The sequence below is a fragment of the Schistocerca gregaria genome, chromosome 5, assembly GCF_023897955.1.
Source record: "Schistocerca gregaria isolate iqSchGreg1 chromosome 5, iqSchGreg1.2, whole genome shotgun sequence".
Lineage (NCBI taxonomy): Eukaryota > Metazoa > Arthropoda > Insecta > Orthoptera > Acrididae > Schistocerca > Schistocerca gregaria.
Window position 1 is genome coordinate 520,771,354 of NC_064924.1, and position 22,084 is coordinate 520,793,437.

The 22,084-nt window shown below is 44.8% G+C and overlaps 1 protein-coding gene across 4 annotated transcripts in view; it reads left to right on the forward strand.

The window, feature by feature from the left end:
* The window catches only part of LOC126272766 (myocyte-specific enhancer factor 2), an 841,022-nt gene that overhangs the window by 480,106 nt on the left and 338,832 nt on the right, over positions 1 to 22,084 (forward strand). For all 4 annotated transcript variants that reach the window (XM_049975898.1, XM_049975894.1, XM_049975902.1 and 1 more), the window contains one exon: positions 18,321 to 18,361. The gene's annotated coding sequence lies outside the window, so the exon portion shown is untranslated. The remainder of the gene's footprint in view (positions 1 to 18,320; positions 18,362 to 22,084) is intronic.

Sequence of the window (22,084 nt, forward strand, 5' to 3'; positions counted from 1 at the left end):
TTTCTATATGAAATAGTTATAAAATTATTGTTCTTAGTACTGATGTCAAACAGACGCTAACCACCACTGTACCAGTTTTATATGCACACACAAAGCACATACAAAATATTTTTTGTGGTTCGGAAGAATTATTTTATGCAGAATTTGGACTAGACGAACAACTGAGAGGCGAGAAAGGTCTCCAGAACTCTGTGGTATATCATACGATTTGGAGCAAACAAGCGGGCAGGAGAAGGGTGTGGAAGAAAATCGGCCGCGCCCTTTGGAACTGTCGCGCCGTTCGGCTTAAGGCATTTACGAAAATGACGGGAAACCTAGTTCTGGACGGGCGGTCGGGGATTTGAACCGCTATCCTAGTTAAATCTAGCGTCTGGATATTGCACCGCCTAACTCGGTGCGCCTCTGAGACAGAGACTAGCTTCCTGGAAGTAATAAGTAAGGTCCTGAGGAGATGTGGTACTATACGCGCAAAGTAATCTGGCACCCAATGCGGTGGATAATGGGAGCGACCGTAAAGGGATTTCGCATTTGCGATCGCTACAATCTGCCACCACGCCGAGTGTCAACTTAATTTGCGTCTATAGTATGTACAGCAGACTCCAGAACATTTTGTTTGTCCGTACTTCTCAGCATGACCGTGTGCTTCTATAACATAGTGATTTCCTACTGCGCGACGCGGATATCCCAGTTTGTCGCGTTGTCATTAATGAATGACAGATGTCATACATACGGCGGCTGTTATAGCATTCGCAGCCGGTGTAATAATCGAGAGTTTCGTTACCTTCTGTTGTGTGTATGAGAGTCGGGTTCAGAACCAAGTTACTGGATCGAGGAGTGCAGTAGGTAGGTAACTGCTGCGCTGCGCTGATTGAACAGACGAGGACGCGGCCCGGTGCGGCGCAGCGCGGATCGCGTTCGTGCTGCGGCCGCTTAGCGGGCAATGGGCCCGCGACGGCGGCGCGACGCGCCAAGGTCTTCGCGGCAGTTCCTTCCTGCTCGCATTCCAGTCCGGCCGGCCGTGGCGCACGTCGCCGGTCCTTTCCGCGTATAGCGTGCCCGTCGCACGGCGCCCGCTCTGCGCGCACACGCTGTGCGCTAGGAAGTTCTCAGTCGTAAAGCAGGGGGAGGGGCAAAGCAGGCTGGCGCATTTGAGGTTTAAAGGCCGGACTCTGAAGTTGAGTGGGCGAATTACAGCAACTGAAGTCTTCTCACAGTTGAGGCTGGCCGTCGTGAACGAGGCATTTGGACTAAATTTGTCATTGACGGCATAATTTGTGAAATGAAATCGTGATAACATGTTCAGTATGACATTCTCTGTAACGTCACGGTATCACATCACTGCCACCTGGCGGGAAACCCAAGAATTTCTTATCAGTAGTACACGCCAGCAAAGTCCACAGTCACACAATAAAATAATAATAATAATAATAATAATAATCCGATGCCTATAATGGCATTCGGCTAGAGGCTCGGTGGTTTCAGATATCTCTTTATCGTCTAAACTTAATAAGTATAAGCTACCTGGCGAAGCGGTAAGGTGGGCGCTTGGTGAACGCATTATAGCTCTGTATTTGCGGTCTTGCCTTATTTATTATGTGTAACAGCCTTTCTCTGACTAGGTGGTAAAATGCCAGACTTCGAGTCCAGAGATCTCCGGTGGATCCCCGCTCAGTCCTAAGTTTTTTATGTCTCTTATCATTTTTACTTTCCCACTGTTTGTTAATGTGAAAAATGGCGAGTTCCATCGCGATTCCCCCTACAATTGTCTAGGTGAAGTAGCTCAAAGGTCGGACGAAGGCAGCTATACAAGGTATAAATCCAGATATTTTATTTGTTTACAGGACAATGCAGTGAACAACATGACATCAGTATTTACTTCATTTGCAGACTAATAATATAAACATTAGGAGGTGAACGTTTTTAGGTTGGTTAATACAACCAAGTGCATGTGGCAAATCATTCATACTTATTTTCTCCTGGGCAGCAGCTCAGGTGCTGAAGTGTGGACGAGCGGACTGTTAGTTCATACTGACAGGTGTAGTCCACTTAGTGGTGCAGTTACGACTGTGAAGAAAACAGCACGTAGTAAATTATGTGAAGCGTTTGCGGCAAGATTGTCAGACAGAGAGAAAAGACAACTAACACACTTGCACTGTAGTGGATACATATCGAAGTACCAATGATTACACTATCGGCGCTTATACCACCAATACCGTGTATACCGCCTCCAACAGGAGTCCCAAGTAAAGCAGCGTAAAGCTCCAATATTACGCACTGCCGGAAAAGGATTACTACTCCTGCAAAGTTGATGTCGATTATGATCCGATGAAGGCATATGCTAACTGGCGGATAGTAGATGTACGGATAATGGTATCAACGTCGACCGCCAACCAGTAGCGTAGTGCCTTGCTACCAGAGCGCCATCTCTGTCTAAGCTTTAATAGGGAATGCTCTTAATGAGAAGACTTAGTGTGGTGCAGGCGTGTGAAGCAAGCATGTAACCATGTCATGGAAGCGCACTCGTGCTTACAGCAAGTCTGAAAAGGGGATTCAAATTGTGGCCTTCCGTGTGGCGGGACGGTTCTTTCGGAGAATTGCTACACAGGGGACGTATTGCGTCATTTGTTCAACGATACTGGTATCAGTGGTCACGTGAACATTCTCACACCTGTAGTCGAGGTACTTAACGTCCACACAGCACAGACGCCCGCCGGTATCGTCGTATTTGAAGGTGGCAGTGCCAGATCGTACAGCTACCACACACACATAAGAGGACTTGTGTGCCCAGACTTGTGAACACGAACTGTTATAAAGCGGTTGTTAGCAGTGAGACTACGGGCACACAGACCTCTAGCTCGTCTTCCACTCACACAGCAACGACGAGCACGGCTCGACTGATACTATCATAGGATCACAGGGCGTACGATGTAGACCTCGTGAGCGTTGTCTCGTAGAGTGCATTCGTCCGAGACTTACTGGCCCCACCCCAGATCTTATGGCCTGGGGCACGTTAAGCTACAACTCTGTGTCACTTTTGGTGTTTCTGGAGGGGACGTTAACCATCACTCGGTACGTGCAGAATATTGTTAGGCCCGTGCTTTTGCCGTTCTTGCAACTGGCAACGTGCTCTGCAAGAGGTGCAATGACTTTCCTGGCTAGCAAAATCTTTAGACTTGCCCCCAGTTGAGCATGTGTGGCATATGGTGGGACGAGGAGTGATTCGTGCGACTCGTCAACCAACAACTCTTGCAGAACTACGTGAACAGGTCGAGTAGGTTTGGTATAACGTATCCCAGAATAGCATTCTCCATCTGTACGATCGACTGAATGCCAGTGTCAGCGCCTGCTCTGCAGCATACGGAGGCTACACCGCATACTAATATGGGTGTTTCAGCATGGACCGCTACCTGGTACCTCAAAACCACTTGTACTGTTCCATCTGTAAGTGTAATCACTTCGTGTACTACATATGCACTGTTGCAACGATACATACTGCGTGAATTTGGAGCCTCTAGAAGAGTGCGCTAATTTATTTTTATTAATTTACTAAGTTCGATAATAATTATTACAGAAATGACAGAGAATTGTCCCGACTGTGGCCGAAATTTTCTATGCATGTCGTAGCCCTGTAGCTTGGCTGAAATTTTCTAACTTCAGCATAAACTAGAGTTGCACTAACTGCCGGAACAAGCTTCTCCCTACACTGCCGGTACAATGGTGTCACCCACTGCACTGACGAAAAAAGTGTGACATGCTTCTACGCTCCAACCGTACATATTGTGCGTCCCACCTCCACGCCAGTAAAAAGGCGCTTTCGAGCTCAAAACCCATAAATCGAAATAATTCTTAATATCTTGCAAATACAGAAAAACTGAAACTATCGGCGTGTTTTTGATTAAAGGGGACGTGGAGGAAGAGCGGGGCTCTCTGTCAACCCAGACAGCACACGGCCGTCTTGATACTATTAGTTAGGCCTTTAGGCATCCATTACGAACAACAGTGCAAACCCGTGGTTGCCATGGTGCGCACATAATGTGAGTAAGTCTTCAACTTGTCCGACGGGTGATAATCGTTTTAGATACGTGTATCGGCCGCCAGTTACCATTGCATGTTTCAACCATTCACACCTACTGGTTTTACTGGTAGACAGGTACGCAGGTCAATCATGTTTTGAGTCATATTATGTACGGAAATTGAACTCCTCTTGTTACTGTCGAGAGTAATTAGAGTACAGCAGTCAACATTTTGGCGATGGATTCATCTTTCAAGAAGATAAAGGCACTGTCACCCTGTGTTCACCTCGTGAGTTGCTTCCTCCCAGAGGTAGGAAGGAAACGGATGAAATAATCTGTGGTATCTATTGACACGAACTCTAATGATAATGCTTGGGACCAGTTGAGTCGCACATTTGATGACCTCGAGAGGGACACTGACTATGAGTCCGACAGGCTTGAGCAGCAGTGTGTCCACCATCGTGTGGAGGGTCTAAGCATGTTATTGGGCAACACGGTAACAAATGTTATCCACATATTTTCGAAGATTTGCCCTTTTTGACACAGTGAAGTTATTTTTGTTATTCTTTTCATTTCATGGTAAAGTATTTTTTTCGTTTCATAAGGCTTATTTTTACATTTCCTGCTAATCTTGAATCTAAGCCCACAAACGATCCCAGATATGCGTGTGACGAAAACTTTTTTGGGCAGTGTGGATACAAGTGAAACACGAAAACCTTTTTTTTACGGCAGTATCACCAGGAAATAGGGAGGTAGAGAAGTAAAAAAATGGACGACTACTTTCTGCAATGGCTGCACAAAGGGCAGTCATGAAGTTATAATCATCACTTTAAAAAATCAAGCTGCGAAGAGAAAACTTGGTGAGATTAATGGTAGTTTCCTATTTGTTCACCCTTGATTGCGGCAGATTTTTCCATCGATGTTTGACTTATGGAGACCTAGGTTGCTGAAGTCTGCATCTGGCTGTCCAGGAAACATTCAGGCTCGAAAATGATCCCGTCATCATTTTGGAAATGCCTATCATGGAGTGGTTTCTTCATCTGAGGAAGACACTGGGTACCTTGTTAGAATAATACAGTAGGGAGGCAAAATTTGGTAGAGTAAAGAAGCCTTTGCATAATGGGGTGGAGCGAAAAACCCCTTGGACTGTTTCCGTACCGCCTCGTCTACAAAAGAGACTGCCTGCTCTGTACTTGTCCTACTCTGCTAGAGGACAGCTGCGCAGTATGGGTCCTTTACCAGAGAGGACTGATGAAGGACATCGAAAAAGTTGAGAGAAGGGGGCTGCCCGTTTTGTATTATAACGAATTAGGAGAGAGAGTGTCACGGATATGATAACCCGAGCTGGGGTGCCAGACACTGAGGCATCAGCATTTTTCTTTGGGAGATCTTTTCACAAAAATTGAATCCTCAGTATGCGAAAACAGTTAGTTAGCTACATGTTCCATTGAATTCTTGAACGATTCTTCTATCGAAATAATGTGGAACGAGTCAATTTACAGGACGTGTATACATGATTATTGGTAACATTGATGAACAAATAGTTTCTTAGTGCTAATAATGCAACTAAACTTAAAAATACCTTTTTTTTTTTAAAGATTACCAGTTTCTGAATAAAAATTCGTCCATGTAATAGAAGATGTTGTCCAGGAGAAATATTTTTATGTAGGATTTAAAACTTGTCTTGCTACCTGTCAGGCATTTAATGGTATTGGGGAAATGATCAAAGATTTTTATTGCTGCATTCGAACACCACTCTGAGCTACTGACAGCTTTAACAATGAATAATAAAGATAATTTTTCCCTCTAAAGTTGTAAGTATGGATGTCATTACTCTTCAGAAACTGTGATAGATGATTTATGATAAATTTCACTAGCGAATTTGTATACTAGGGTATATATATCGTATGAGGGTCCAGTTAAAATGCATAACTCTGTGAGAAGGTCCCAACATGACGACGGCGGGTGGTGGGTGAATATCACATATTATTCTTACTGTTCTCTTTTGCGCAATCAATACTTTCTTTCTAAATGATGTGTTACCTCAGAAAATTATTCCATAAGGCACTACTGAGCAAAATATGTCAACAGGTTGATTCGCTTGTTTCTAAGACTAGCAATTATACGAAGAGTAAAAGTAGCTGAACTCAGTTTTTTGAGAAGCGCAGGAATATACTTCTTCCAGTTTAAGTTTTCGTCAGCAAGTACATCCAAAGATGTGGAGCATTTTACTCTGTTGGAACTGAATATAGTAAGTTTTCTTAAAATTAAGGAGAATCCATTTTCAAAGAACAACTTAATAATTCTTTGAAAAACATCATTAACAATCTCTTCTGTTGCTTTCTCTCTAATGGGATTTATTATAACACTAGTATAACACACCATTTATGCTTGATGGATGCTTTGTGGAATACCAGTCCCATAGACACAGACGGAAAAAAAATTGCGGCACTAAGAAGGAGTTGCGCGACGTTGACGAAAGTTCGAAAGTAGGTAGGCACGTTTCCAGAAGATGTCTATTAAAATTTCACACCAGACGCATGAGTGGCGCTACCATCAGGTTTGCTTTAAATACACGCTGTAACGGTCGTTAGCGTCAGTTACCTTTAAGATTGGGCGTGGTGTGGTGATGTTAGTCAAGAATGCCTTTAAGGCGACAAAGACGTCATTACCAGCACTCCAGTGAGTTTGAACGAAGCCGTGTTCTAATATAGCCTCCGAACATGATAGCTGGCAGCGATGGTCACGATAATGTATGATCGCAAGAAGACCGGGCTCCGGACGGCCACGTGGCACTACCGGTAGGGAATACCATCGTGTTCGGTGCATCTGCAGCCGCGGTTTAAGCAGCACTTGGCATCACAGTGACACAGCGAACTGTCACAAATCGATTAGTTCAAGGACAACTCAGAGCCAGACTGCCTGTAGCGTGCATTTCACTGACTCCAATCCACCGCCGTTTGCCACTTCAGTGGTGTCAAGCGAGATCTCATTGGATAGCAGAGTGGAGGTCTGTTGTGTTTTCTGATGAAAGCTAGTTCTGCGTCGGTGCCAGTGATGGGCATATGTTGGTTATCACAAGGCCGGTTGAGGGCTTGCAACCAACGTGTCTGCATGCTAGACACTCTGAACCTACACGTGAAGTTATGGTCTTGGGTGCGATTTCGTAAGACAGCAGGAGCATTCTTGTGATTAACCCACGCACTTTAGTTGGAAATTTGTACGTCAATCTGGTTGTTCGGCCTCTTATGTTGTCATTCATGAACAGCATTCCAGGATGTGTTTTCTAACAGGATAACGCTCACCCACATACCGCTGTTGTAGCTCAACAGGCTATACAGAGTGTCGGCATCTGCCCTTGACCTGCTCGATCACCAGATTTTTCTCCATTCGAGTACATATGGAACGTCATGGAACGGCAACTCCAGCATCATCCACAGACGGCAGTAACCGTCCCTGTATTGACCGACCAAGTGCAACACGCATGGAACTGCATGCCATAGATTGACTTCCGGCACCTATACAACAAGGTGTATGCACGTTTGCATGGTTGCATTCTACATTCTGGCTTTTACACAGGTTATTAATGTATCAGCGTTACACATTTGCAATGGCTTATCTCGCGCTTACATTAACGTGTGATCTTGGAATGTTAATGACTCACATATATTAACTAGAGGACTGTATTCCCGAAATATAATTACTCTACATTAATTACACTTTGATGTTGCGATTTTTTCTTCTGTTAGTGTATAAGCAATAGGAGTGGATACAGAATTCATTCTTGTGGGATTCCCTTCGTCATTTCTCCCCAGTGACTAAACTTTTCTCTCCTTCCAACATTGAGTTATTAAGCATAAATTTTTACATTCTGTTTGTTAAGTATGGTTCAGAACAGTTGTGTGTTAAACCACCAGTTCCATGAAACTTAAGCTATAGGGGCTTGAGGCCGGCCGTGGTGGCCGAGCGGTTCTAGGCGCTTCAGTCTGGAACCGCGCGACCGCTACGGTCGCAGGTTCGAATCCTTCCTCGGGCATGAATGTGTGTGATGTTCTTAGGTTAGTCAGGTTCAAGTAGTTCTAAGTTCTAGGGGACTGATGATCTGAGATGTTACGTCCCATAGTGCTCAGAGCCATTTGAACCATTTTTTTTTAAATAGGGTCTTGAGTTTTCCATCATTTAGCAAAAATAGCGCCTGTTACCTCTATCGCATACGGTTCGAGATATTAGGGCGAAAACGTGACGTGGTAACTCCGAATTGCATTAGTTGCACGGCATCGTTGGGACAGACGCACAATGCTCTGGTTTTAACTTCGTTACGAAGCTGGGACTGCGAAAAATATTCCCTGTGATTTCGTTACAACGGCGTTTGCTCCAGTCTAGACGACTTTTTTCGCTCCCTCCCCCTCCTGACGATATGCCTCGACTAGACTCTTCCTGTTCCCCTCCCCCCTCCCCCTCTCGAAATCTGCCCCCTCAGCGGCCGTCCCACGTGCCCGGCCGACCTTGGCTGTATCAGGCTCGGCGCGCTAATTGAAAGCAATTAGCGGCCCCAGGCGCGTTAATCATATCCGAGGGGCGGCCGACGCCTACGGCCGCGCCGGGACAGCCCGGGACGCGTCGCGTCGTGTCGGCCGCTTCCTATCCGTACCCCGTAGCGCCCGGCCCGTTCTTTCAGGCACCGAGGACACAGCCGCGTTAAGCCATCTTCTTTTGAAGCAAGACGGATGAGTGTGAAAGTGTTCACACTTCGTAACAAGTTGAAACTGATTCGTATTAGTACTCTAATACAATTGTTTACTTTCTGGTTGGGCTATCCGAATACATCTCATGCGCCGAACTAAAATAGTCCACCTTAACAATCATATCCTGTATGTGTTGACACATTGCGCCTTACTGACCCGCAAATCCTCTGATGCACAACTTGACGTCACGCACCCCGTCAGTCCAAAACGTTTCGAGTCTGAATTAATATAGATCAGAGAAACGTTAAGGCGGCGGTTTTAATGCTTCATATGTCCTCCCCCCCCCCCCCCCACTCCCCCACCCTTGAGCACAAAACAAAATATGTTCACACATTCATGTGGACCTGTCAGAAATATCCTTCTTTGGCATCTTGTTAAAACTGCGCGTCACATTGGTTTGAATGTCTGTTGATCCTCCATGTCGATATCGGCACTTTGTCGTTGAGTGGTAGGTTCGTATTGGTAACGCCAAGTCTCGTCGTCCGTGATAATTTTTTCCAGCGTTTTGCATTTCAATCAAGTCGCAGCAAGCGGACATACGTCGTCGTGTTTCTTTGGGAGTCGAGGTGTGCAAGAGAAACATTCCACACAATGTTCACTTCTCCAAAACCTTCTTTAGAATGTCGTGAAACACTTGATTTAGAGACTTTGTCCATTGCGATTTTTTGGCACACAATGGGCACACGTCGGCTGCTTAACACTGCCTCCTCACAGCTCACAGATTGAATGTACTCGTATCCCGGGTTCGATTCCCGGCGGGGTCAAGGATTTTCTCTGCCTCGTGATGGCTGGGTGTTGTGTGCTGTCCTTAGGTTAGTTAGATTTAAGTAGTTCTAAGTTCTAGGGGACTGATGACCATAGATGTTAAGTCCCATAGTGCACAGAGCCATTTGAACCATTTTTTGAATGTACTCGTACATCTGTTGTTTATCGTTGTTACTTGAAGCCGCCACCGTATTTACCACACTGACGTCCCTTGTACGTCAGGAATAAAAAGAATCTCGGAACTTTTCGAACGGACGGTGTTTCAGTGGAATATACAGAAACTTGCGAATTTGTGCATGTGGCTCGACCGACTCTCGGAACCAAATACTCCGCTATACTGCACGACTGCTACAGTTGTCAATAGTTATTCTGTGAGAAGTTAATGAAACTTCCACTGACCATATTTCTGTTGAGCAATTTCAGTTGCTTTTCTATCCTGCGGTCGACATCTGACACTTTGGCTTTCGTGCGATGACTTAGAGGAACCACCGTACGATCTTCCTCCGTGTAACAGTTCTGGAACAAAAGCGTCAGTATTTCGGCCTTCTCTTTGTCCTCTTCCGTTTTGATGCGATTGTCATCGCATAATATTTAGAAAAGTGGCTTCCATCCGTTGACATACGATCAAAACTTTGTAGGATTTCCTGTCCATTCGGTCAGGTTTTCCTTTGAAGCTGTGGTCGTGCTTCACTTGTAGAAGACGTGTTAAAACACTTATTTCTTTTGATATTGTCGTTTCTAACTGTTGCACACGCCTCTGATATACACTCCTGGAAATGGAAAAAAGAACACATTGACACCGGTGTGTCAGACCCACCATACTTGCTCCGGACACTGCGAGAGGGCTGTACAAGCAATGATCACACGCACGGCACAGCGGACACACCAGGAACCGCGGTGTTGGCCGTCGAATGGCGCTAGCTGCGCAGCATTTGTGCACCGCCGCCGTCAGTGTCAGCCAGTTTGCCGTGGCATACGGAGCTCCATCGCAGTCTTTAACACTGGTAGCATGCCGCGACAGCGTGGACGTGAACCGTATGTGCAGTTGACGGACTTTGAGCGAGGGCGTATAGTGGGCATGCGGGAGGCCGGGTGAACGTACCGCCGAATTGCTCCAAACGTGGGGCGTGAGGTCTCCACAGTACATCGATGTTGTCGCCAGTGGTCGGCGGAAGGTGCACGTGCCCGTCGACCTGGGACCGGACCGCAGCGACGCACGGATGCACGCCAAGACTGTAGGATCCTACGCAGTGCCGTAGGGGACCGCACCGCCACTTCCCAGCAAATTAGGGACACTGTTGCTCCTGGGGTATCGGCGAAGACCATTCGCAACCGTCTCCATGAAGCTGGGCTACGGTCCGGCACACCGTTAGGCCGTCTTCCGCTCACGCCCCAACATCGTGCAGCCCGCCTCCAGTGGTGTCGCGACAGGCGTGAATGGAGGGACGAATGGAGACGTGTCGCTTTCAGCGATGAGAGTCGCTTCTGCCTTGGTGCCAATGATGGTCGTATGCGTGTTTGGCGCCGTGCAGGTGAGCGCCACAATCAGGACTGCATACGACCGAGGCACACAGGGCCAACACCCGGCATCATGGTGTGGGGAGAGATCTCCTACACTGGTTGTACACCTCTGGTGATCGTCGAGGGGACACTGAATAGTGCACGGTACATCCTGACCGTCATCGAACCCATCGTTCTACCATTCCTAGGCCGGCAAGGGAACTTGCTGTTCCAACAGGACAATGCACGTCCGCATGTATCCCGTGCCATCCAACGTGCTCTAGAAGGTGTAAATCAACTACCCTGGCCAGCAAGATCTCCGGATCTGTTCCCCATTGAGCATGTTTGGGACTGGATGAAGCGTCGTCTCACGCGGTCTGCACGTCCAGCACGAACGCTGGTCCAACTGAGGCGCCAGGTGGAAATGGCATGGCAAGCCGTTCCACAGGACTACATCCAGCATCTCTACGATCGTCTCCATGGGAGAATAGCAGCCTGCATTGCTGCGAAAGGTGGATATACACTGTACTAGTGCCGACATTGTGCATGCTCTGTTGCCTGTGTCTATGTGCCTGTGGTTCTGTCAGTGTGATCATGTGATGTATCTGACCCCAGGAATGTGTCAATAAAGTTTCCCCTTCCTGGGACAATGAATTCACGGTGTTCTTATTTCAATTTCCAGGAGTGTATTTTGTTAGCAAAACTCGTGAAATGTCGACAAAAATACGTCTAACAGCTACAAACGACAATCTCAAAAGAAATAACAGTTTTAACACGGCATAAACAAGGTAAACAAGACCACAGCATCAAAAACCATGACAAGCTATAGAATGCATAGAAAATATAAAAGTATCAACATACTTGTACATAACTGATAGCGTCATGTGACAGAAAGTGCTGAAACATGTTGGGGTAAAACATTTTCCTTAGAAAGCTCTAATTTCCTTACCGAGCACGAAACGGAGAGCTACAACGTCCAGACTATGATTAACCAAGAAGGAGACATGTGATTACAATGGAATTTATTCCACAGATTAGTGAAATGACGAAACGCAAATAATTAAAATTATATACGTATATATGCACTTGACCACGAGAATTAAGTGCGGCGTGAAACCGTTGCGTGCTGCAAACAGAGCTTGTTGATGTCTTGGTACGAAATCAAAGAGAGCCCGAATACACTGTTGAGGAACACACTGCTACGCGGTTTGTAGGCGTGTCGGCAAATCTTGCCGACCGACCATGTCCCAGACATGTTGACGTGCGATATGTCAGACGAACGTGAAGGCGAGGGAAGCAGTGGTACCTGTCGTTCTTCGGAGAAAGCTTGTGCGTTTCTCGCTTACGTGTGCCCGAACATTGTGCTGATGAAATATGACATTTACAGGTACCTGAAGGAGGGGCAACACACTGGAGTCTAAAACCTCCCTGATGTAGCGGTTGATGTTCAGACTGATCTTAATACATAGGTGAGGCGACATTGCGTGTTACAACCAGTGGCGCCCCAAACCTTCAAACTTGGTGTTTGTCCACTATGCTGCTCGACAGTGGAATCTACCCAACTCAGTTAGTCACGGCACCCGTCCAACACGTACAACGTCATCGCTGTAGGACAAGTTGAAGCTGGACTGATCCGAAAACTCTATATTTTGCAACTAATCACGCTAGTGGCTTTGTTCACGTACCCATTGCAGTCTGAGGCGTTGGTGGCTTCTGATCATTGGAAAGCGACGTCGTGGCAAACTTGCCACCAGGCCTCCATCAGCAGATGGCAGATATGTTCACCCAGTCGCAGTGCTCCAACGACGAATCAACACTGTGGAAGAAGCTTATCTGTCGGGTACGGCCATGCAGACAAAATGGCGTTCCTCCCGCTCTGTGGCCCAATGGCCAGTCGTAGCAGTGAACGATCCTGTCCACTAGTTCCACATACGCGTCACTGTCGTAGTAGCGTCCCTGTACGAGCCACAATGTCGCGGTACGGCATATTATTTCCTGGAGACATGTCATTCGGAAACCGTTCGAGCGAACTCACATGCTGATTTTCGCCCTGTGACATCGACGAGGCATACCGGCACTTGATTGCACGTTTCCACTTCCCATGACGGCTGTACCCTGACTGAGCGTGGCATAGGCTAAGACTGACCCGTCCAGATACACAAAAGAGGGCGCTGCTCGACCTACGTGCACACCATCCCTCTGCGATCTTTATCTCTTATTATGGTTCCACTGCTTACGCATCCTCGGATTTTGAAGTGATTCCGACCATTCGTTCTGACTGTTGCAATTTTCACAAACAGTACTGTATTACCATAATGGGTTTGACCATCCATGCAATTCAGGTAAAGAAATTATTACTATGAGATAGAAACTCATCAGAATTCCTGTGTTGGACAAATACTCGACCTGTTTTCTACCTCGCTTGCTTCACTGGGAGACCAACAACGTTTGCTGCGTCGGTCTTTCCCGTGGATCACGCAGACGGCACAGTTCTCACGATGATCGACCGGTGATCGATAGCGTCGGGAACGTCTGTAGGAGCGCACGGGCTGTTAATTTTAATGCTCCGAGTCCAGAGGCCAGTCGTCGCGCTTAGGTGGGCGCCGTGATGCTATTTGGGGACAAACTCCGTGACTGAGGAGGAACTTTTTATACTCTAGGACAGATTGAGCGCGCACGAATGACAACCGGCTTACTTCCATTCATGACGTGGAAGCGTGGGAAGCCCTGGTCCTCGCCACTACTTCAATGCCGTTTCAGCCGTTGTTCGGTTCATACACACAAACATTTGCGCGCTGAGAAGGAACAACACGAATGAATTATGTGCTGTGTAGAAAAGGGATTAAGGTTTCTCACTTCCTTTGTAGAAGATGATACTTCTCCTGTGTGTTGGTAAGGTTTCCTTTAGCTTTCTGACGGACCGTTTTATGCCAAATTTCCCCTTCCGATCTCCCGCTCCCCTCTCTCCCTTCCAGATATGTTGAAAGTTCTGTTTTCACTTTCACATGATCATTGTTGTACTCAAAGGCGACATTAGATTCCAGCCGAAAAAATATTCGCTAATTGTGCACACGAAATGAATGTACGGTAAAAACTGCTTGTCGGCTGTGAATTTCGAGTCATGGAATCTCCCGCCAATGTTTCATCGATACCACAATAACGACTGAAAGGTACAAGACGTCCAGGGAAATCAGTTTTTTTCCGCAGCTCGCGAGAAGAGGCCAGCCTGCACAAGCACAGCGGCTCTTGCTGTGTGGCGCACGCCACTGTACTGCCAGTGTCGTGCTTGATGTCCTGGATGACGTTCTTCTTGTTACGTCGAACAAATTTCCAGAACGCTCGAAAGCGGCTAAATTTGGTCGCCTTCACAACGGCCTTGGCTTTATCCCCACATGACTGTTCCTTTGAAGGGAAGAAATGCAATACCAATGATATTAAACACACAGAGCACAGCTGCTCTCAACCCGAGGAGTATTCTAGAGTTCAACCAAATCCAAGCGAATGTTTTTCCTTGCCTAACGTGTACGAGCTAAGTAAATACTACTTAAAAATATAGGAAGCGAGACCATCACAGAGAAACTCATCCAATTCCAGTGTCACCTTTATCCCATACAAAACTGCGATTTGTGCCGAAATGACTACATGATTCTTCCAGATAAACTTTTGTAGTAATCGGTGTGTAGTGCAGACAACTCCGTCACTATTGATGGGTAAAACCTACCTTGAATCATCTGCATTCATCTGGAGATCGAAATACATCTGGGAAAAGTTAGTGTAAACCAGAGAACTGTCACTGTGGATCAAAGCTTCCGCGTTATGCAACACCGGTTCGTAGGATGACCAAAAGCCTTCGTGATACTGCGCATAATTCGCCTATTGTTAAGAATAGGGTCTGACTGCTGGCACCTACAACAACGCAGAGGCATCCCTCTTTCAACGACTGAATACGGACAGTCCGTTGTATGGGGATCAGTTATCTTCAGCTGCTACATTCTTAAGGAAATGCTCGCCGATTGGACTGGTGACAAGTGACGAACGCATTAAGCCGGACGTGGTGGCCGAGCGGTTCTAGGCGCTTCAGTCCGGAACCGCCCTGCTGCTACGGTCGCAGGTTCGAATCCTGCCTCGGGCATGGATGTGTGGGATGTCCTTAGATTAGTTAGGTTTAAGTAGTTCTAAGTCTAGGGGACTGATGACCTCAGATGTTAAGTCTCATAGTGCTTAGAGCCATTTGAACCATTTTTTGAACGAACGCATTGTGAGCCGCCAGTAAACATGTTGTGTGCTGGGATCTGCTTATTATACAGTGTTGGTGAATTAGGGCTTATTCTTTGATCCAGTATTCTGTAGTGGACGACACTAAACGCTGAGTATTATGCTTATTTACATCACCTCCACATTTCTACAAAATGCATAACACTGTGCTGTCTGTGATAATGTTATATGTTCTGCTACCGGTTTCGGTTTTAAGCCGTCGTCAACGGCAGAAAAATTATCGCAGATGTGTCACATTTCGCACATGCTTTGACATATGTTACCACTGAAAACCGTAATTGCCAATAAAAATGAAAAATTGTGACTAGATTGAAAAATGATGGCACATTTCAATCTAGTCACAATTTTTAATTTTTATTGGCAATTATGGTTTTCAGTGGTAACGTATGTCAAAGCATGTATGACATGTGATACATGTGCGATAATTTTTCTGGCGTTGATGATGGTTTAAAACCGAAACCGGTAGCAGAATAAATAGCATTATCACAGACAGCACATTGTTATGCATTTTGTAAAATTCGTACATGTTGTTGACCATCGCCTAAGCAAGATGTTCACTCTACGTTCCTGTTAGGTGTAAGTGAACATCTCGTAGCGTTCTCTCTCTCTCTCTCTCTCTCTCTCTCTCTCTCTCTCTCTCACACACACACACACACACACACACACACACACACACACACACACAGACATCCACAATTCCACAAAATCCTCCAAACGCCGTACAACACTTTCCACTTCCACGAGTTCTCATATATAAATACATCGATGAACGACGGGGCAGTGATTGTTGTTTGCCGAAGCACTTGGCGTGCTCATGGAAAAGGTGCTGCAGCTGTTTTTTCTTGAAACTTACAGAAACAGCGAACTACAAATATAACACATCTAGTTCCACAACAACGCATTGTGGGCTTCTGTAACGACCCAAGGGACTGAAGAATTGAGTCGTGATAAGTAGGTGGTCGTTCTGACGTCACGGTCAGAAGAGCTATCTCCAAAGATCTTTACGGGTGCTTTTTGGATAAGCTAGACTTATCCCCAGGTGCGCGGACTACCAATGCCAAGGCAGGAATTCAGGCACATATTTCGTGTCAATTATACACGAACGAAAGGCTGGTTAATCTATACCAGTGAGAATCAATTAACGCATGTCTCCTTGCGGCCCCTACGGGGCTTACGTGTTCTATCATTAAGAGCTCAGCGACATAGTCATAACTGTGGTGTATTAAAAAGGCAACCGAATGTCTTTGTGATAATTTATGTCTGTGGCTGCCATCAAGTTTTCCGTGCCTCATTTCATCTGCGAACGTTTTCTTCTTTTGGTTCTTCAATATAGTCATTGTTAGTCGTATCCTCTTCCTCAACTTCCCAGTTTTCAAATATTGTCTTCTTCGCTGTAGTCTCTCCCCACACGCTTATGCTCTGTTATAATACTGGAAGGAAACAAGCTATGTAGGAATGAGTGACACGTTGTATAGTTCGAAAAAATAACTCCCAGGTTAGCGCTCAAGCTCATTTCGCAAACTTTCACGGATTGCGATTAGAAGTTGTACAACTGCGTGTATTCTCATAGTCTCCATAGCATTTAAACTGGCCACCACGTGGCCGGTGGCTTTAGAGCCAACCGTTTACTAAAATGAGCAAAACGTCCCTCTTTGCTATTATAACATTTTTTGTCTGCCAGAGTATTAGCACATTCTCCGTCTTCATCTTTGTGTTTGCCATTATTGCAAGCAAATGTGATTGGCTCTTAACGCTATCTTGGCTAATTTCCGTTAACTCATGTTCCGCGCACAGTTTCGAAGCTGGCTACCCTACAGCTTTAGAAATGAAAGGAAATCGAGTAATCTTTCGTGCTTCATCCTGCATTAAAGGGCATTTCCGTCGCTGCATAGAAGAAATGTCCCCTACGATATGTTACATATGAATGAAAACAAAAATTGTTACTCTTCTTCGCATTTCCATAAATTTTTCCGTTTATTTGTAAATTGTAATTTACAGTCATTTTAAAGGTAATTTTCATAGTTTAGCTGTAGTGCTGTTTTTAATTAAAAATACAATTCGTTCAAAGTGTAAAGCCTCCATTACGCCTCTTGTGTTGTAAGTAGGTTGTTTAGGTTTTTTTATTGGTAACGCCGCCGCCACTTAGCGCTCTGTATGAAAAATCACTGGCTGTGCTGTGCGCAGTCTGTGTTTAGTTTGCATTGTTGTCTGCCATTGTAGTGTTGAGCAGCGGCAACTGGATGCTAACAGCGCGTAGCGTTGCGCAGTTGGAGGTGAGGCGCCAGCGGTGGTGGACGTGGGGAGAGAGATGGCGGAGTTTTGAAATTTGTAAGAATTGGTGTCATGAACTGATATATATATTATGACTATTAAGGTAAATACATTGTTTGTACTCTATTAAAATCTTTCATTCGCGAACTATGCCTATCAGTAGTTAGTGCCTTCAGTAGTTTGAATCTTTTATTTAGCTGGCAGTAATGGTGCTCGCTGTATTGCAGTAGTTCGAGTAACTAAGATTTTTTGTGAGGTAAGTGATTTGTGAAAGGTATAGATTAATGTTAGTTATGGCCATTCTTTTGTAGGGATTATTGAAAGTCAGACTGCTTTGCGCTAAAAACTATTGTGTGTCAGTTTAAGCACAGTCGTGTAGTAATTTTCCTAAGGGGACGTTTCACTGTTTCCCCCACAATTGTTGCACTGTCACGGATAAACTATACTCTGAGAAACTGCGTCACGCTTATCGGCTGTATCGTCTTTTCCAAAGTTGACTGTCTTCTTAATATCATTTTTGATGACAATAGTCAGTTCCTTTTTGATGATAGCACGGCGAACTAAAAACTAGTTAACAAGAGAAATTAATGCTGTAAAAATTCTTACAGTGTATACTTTAATTCGTAAACTGAAATGTAGTGCTTCTGTTAATTGCTCTTTCTGATTTATGTGCAGATAAATTCTTAGTTTCCTGTTCGTTTATTTTGAATAGGTTTCTGACACATATTTTTTTTTTTTGTTTTGTTTTCAGAGGCGCTACGAGCTGTATATTGTTTACTGCTGAAGTAAGAGGTAAGTACCCGTTAAGTGGCCATGCTCACACCCGTAAGTATTTGGAAGATTCTTCGTACAGTGGAAACAGAATTTTTTGTTCCAGAGCTCCAGTAACTTTCAACAGTACGGTTAAGGGACAAAAGGCACTCATTTGTGATCATGCGTTTACTTGCGCTTTCTCGGTGATGTAGTTACACAGTGTGTGGGCGGAAACGCTGCATCGAAATTAAATCCGGTGTGTACACGGGGATGGCGACAAGTGCTTCATTAACCCTATTACGCAACATGGGACCAGCATCATGCCTGATAATGACATTGTTTCACCGTCGAATGCATTACGTAAATACGCTACGTAACTCGTAGATTTATGGATAAACTGTTTAGCGTGTCCATTCACATGTTACCGTTCATACTCCTGGGAGAGCTGATTACCCGTAGCCACCGGGCTCCTGCGACGCCACACGCACCAGGGCGAGTGCGATTTTTTGTTTCAGTAACTGACTGTAATTATTTTAGAATTCACGGTAGACAGCAAAGTCGAGCAGACCGCGCCACACATGCTGTAGCACGAAACAGGTGTAGGCGATTTGATGGTCTGGACGATTTTTAATGTAAAATTCGTTATTAACATATTTTGAATTTTCAGTAAGTGCAGATCTATATTTATTTAAAGCATTATCAGAGTTGCTGTTCTTTCAAAAAAAGTATGCAGCTAGATATATGGAATGCAGTCGATAAGTTATGGATAATCTCCGGATAGTTTAGCCAAAAATATTGCTGCTGTTGCGTCAGGAATTTCAGAAATTCACGTTAGCGTCTCGTCTGAAACCTGTATGATTTAGCTGATTTGTTTTCGTCGTTACGTGTTGTTGTTAGATGTGTCCTTGCATTATAACCGTGCAAAATAAGTTCCCACTACCATTGTAAAAGATTTATTTTATTGTAAGGAGGACATCAGAAACAGACGAGCACTGGCAAAAATGGAATTCCGGGCCAAGAGAAGTCTACTAGTATCAAACATTGGCCTTACTTTGAGGAAGAAATTTCTGAGAGTGTACGTTTGGAGCACAGCATTTTTTGGTAGTGAAACGTGGACTGTGGGAAAATCGGAACAGAAGTAAATCGAAGCATTTGCGAGTGGTGCTACAGACGAAAGTTGAAAATTAAGTGGAGTGATAAGGTGAGGAATGAGGTGGTTCTTTGCAGAATCGGAGAGGAAAGGAGTATGTGGAAAACTCTGACAAAGAAAAAGCAGACGATGATACATGTGTTAAGACATCAGGGAATGACTTGCATGGTACTAGAGGGAGCTGTAGAGGGCAAAAAGCAAAAACTGTAGAAGAAGACAAAGACTGGAATACATCCAGCAAATAATTGAGGACGCAGGTTGCGAGTGCTACTCTGAGGTGAAGAGGTTGGCAGAGGAGAGGAATCCTTGGCGGGCCACATCAAACCAGTAAGAAGACGGGTGACTCAAAAGGAGAGAGAAAAGAAAGGAAGAAAGACAAAGAAAGATTAGGTATGGCCGTTCAGTACGCTGGGGAACAACACATTCCAGCAAGGAATTATCCTGTAAATTCACTGAACAAAATGCTTCCTCCGACAGTCACATTCATTGGTTGCCAATGTTACCTATGTTATTCCATTATCTGCTTGTACGCGGAGATAAAAGAAAAGCAAATATACAAACAAGTGGCACAACTGACATTAATTGTGTCTTGTAAAAGAAAACCGGGATGACACAACGAAAGTTTCATTTTTAAAGGCAAAGTTCAGTGAAAATTACAATAGAATTTTGTGATATTTATTTCAAACGATTGTGAATTGTTACACACCTTTCATTAGAAAACGCACCGTCTTCTTCATCGTTGATGTTTTCAGCAGTTATCATTCAATTTAGTTGACTCATTACATTTATATAGCTGTAACTCAATACGTAATAAAGGAATCACATATCTTTATGAGTACTTAATCTACATCACTTTCTACTGCTACCTGGAATGTGCACTAGTTTTCCGGGGACAGTCAGTATATTTTGGAAAAAAGGGAGAGGTTCAGCTAAGCAACATGTTACTAAGCTATGTTTGGTGTATACAGTATAATCGTGTTAACGTAGATCAACTTAGCCGGCTTTTCTGCTCACTTTTACTATTATCTAATGAGTGTGAAAAATTTCCAAGACGTTCGCCCTTTTTGAGCATTCCTGTTTTTAGTACCGAAATTGCATAGATTTGTGTAACTGGAAGTATTTCATAAAATTGCTCCAAGATTTATATTTTCGCGTTGCAGATGAAGTTGAAGAAAGTTCTTGCAGCATCATGGTTATAAATGGATAGTTTGAAGAAATGCGGTATAGCTAACGCCTTGGCAACAGAAATTGTAAAGCTATTTTTCCTTTTTGTTCAACATATACATTGCTAAATGAAGAAAAGGGTGATGTGGCGAAATTAATTTGTAAGCGTTATGATGCCTTCCTGAAGAAAATTATAGTGTAAAACAGCCAGTGAATCGTCTATCTACCATTTGCTGAGCGGACATGATTTTGCGCGACATTTTCATTACGCGGTTTTATTACGCTGTTTTCACCGAACGAGGTTGCACAGTGATTGAGTAACTACAGCTGTATTCGAGAGGACCCAGATTCAACGCCTCCCTCTCTCCTCACCCCCGTCTATCCATCCACATATAGCTTTTCCACGGTTACCCATAGGTAAATTCAGCTGAAAGTTTATAAGATCCTTTATAAATGACGCAGCCATTTTCCTGTCACGTCCTTACCTTGCTGAACTTGTTTGTAATTACATCTGTGTCGCCAAGAGGTCACACCCGTAGCTTCCTTTGCATTGTGGTTTCCGTTTTCCCGGGCCTGACTGATTAATTGCCTGCTTTCGGGTTTGCAGCCCAATTGTTGATTCCATTTTATGCGCAATATTTCGACGACCGACCCAGTCAGCCCTTCGGTTGCTGCGAGCTGCTTCGTTATGTGTTCTCCCCACCATTAATTCATTATATCTGTTGTGGCTGACGAACTGCTGCTGTGATTTAAATTGGCGGTTTATGCAGTATAACACGCGTCCAGTCGCTTTTGAATTTCATCGACTTTCTTTTCTGGACCATGTGCAGCTAGACAATGGTCGTGGTGATTGCTCTGTCCCTGGCAAATTCATTTCGACTATGTACATTTTAGTCAGTTTAAACATATACAGACAGTATTTAGGTGCAACTAGACTAGTTAATGGTACAGTAAATCGATCAAATTCAAAAGTGACATATACCGCAACGTGAATTCCTTTTTTTCTGTTTTTGTTTGCTATAAAGTTCTACGAACTTTTTATCTTTTTCCTAGTTTGCCACGCATCTCAAATGTCTTTTTATGAAATAGAATTCCGTCGGATGTCGGAGGTGTCACGTGGAAGGAAGCTGGAACACGGAACAGCCAGTAGATCGCTTAGCGGGCGGTGTTACCGGCGGCAGCGAAGTAGCGGCAACAATTCCTCTGTGGGGGCCGCTCGCCGCGGACGCCGTGATGTAAACGGCCGAAGATATCTTTGTATTTATAGAAGACCCGATATAGCTATCTATTCTCGCGATTTTGTTGGCGTCCGAAGGGGCGCGGAGGGAGGGGGGCTAGCCTAGCTGAGCGCGTGCGTGTGCGCGCAATGTTATTATTATGAGACGCCCCCCTGTCGGTCACGTGACGGTACCGTTTCTGTCTAGCGTTAATTTGGAGGAAGGAGCCAG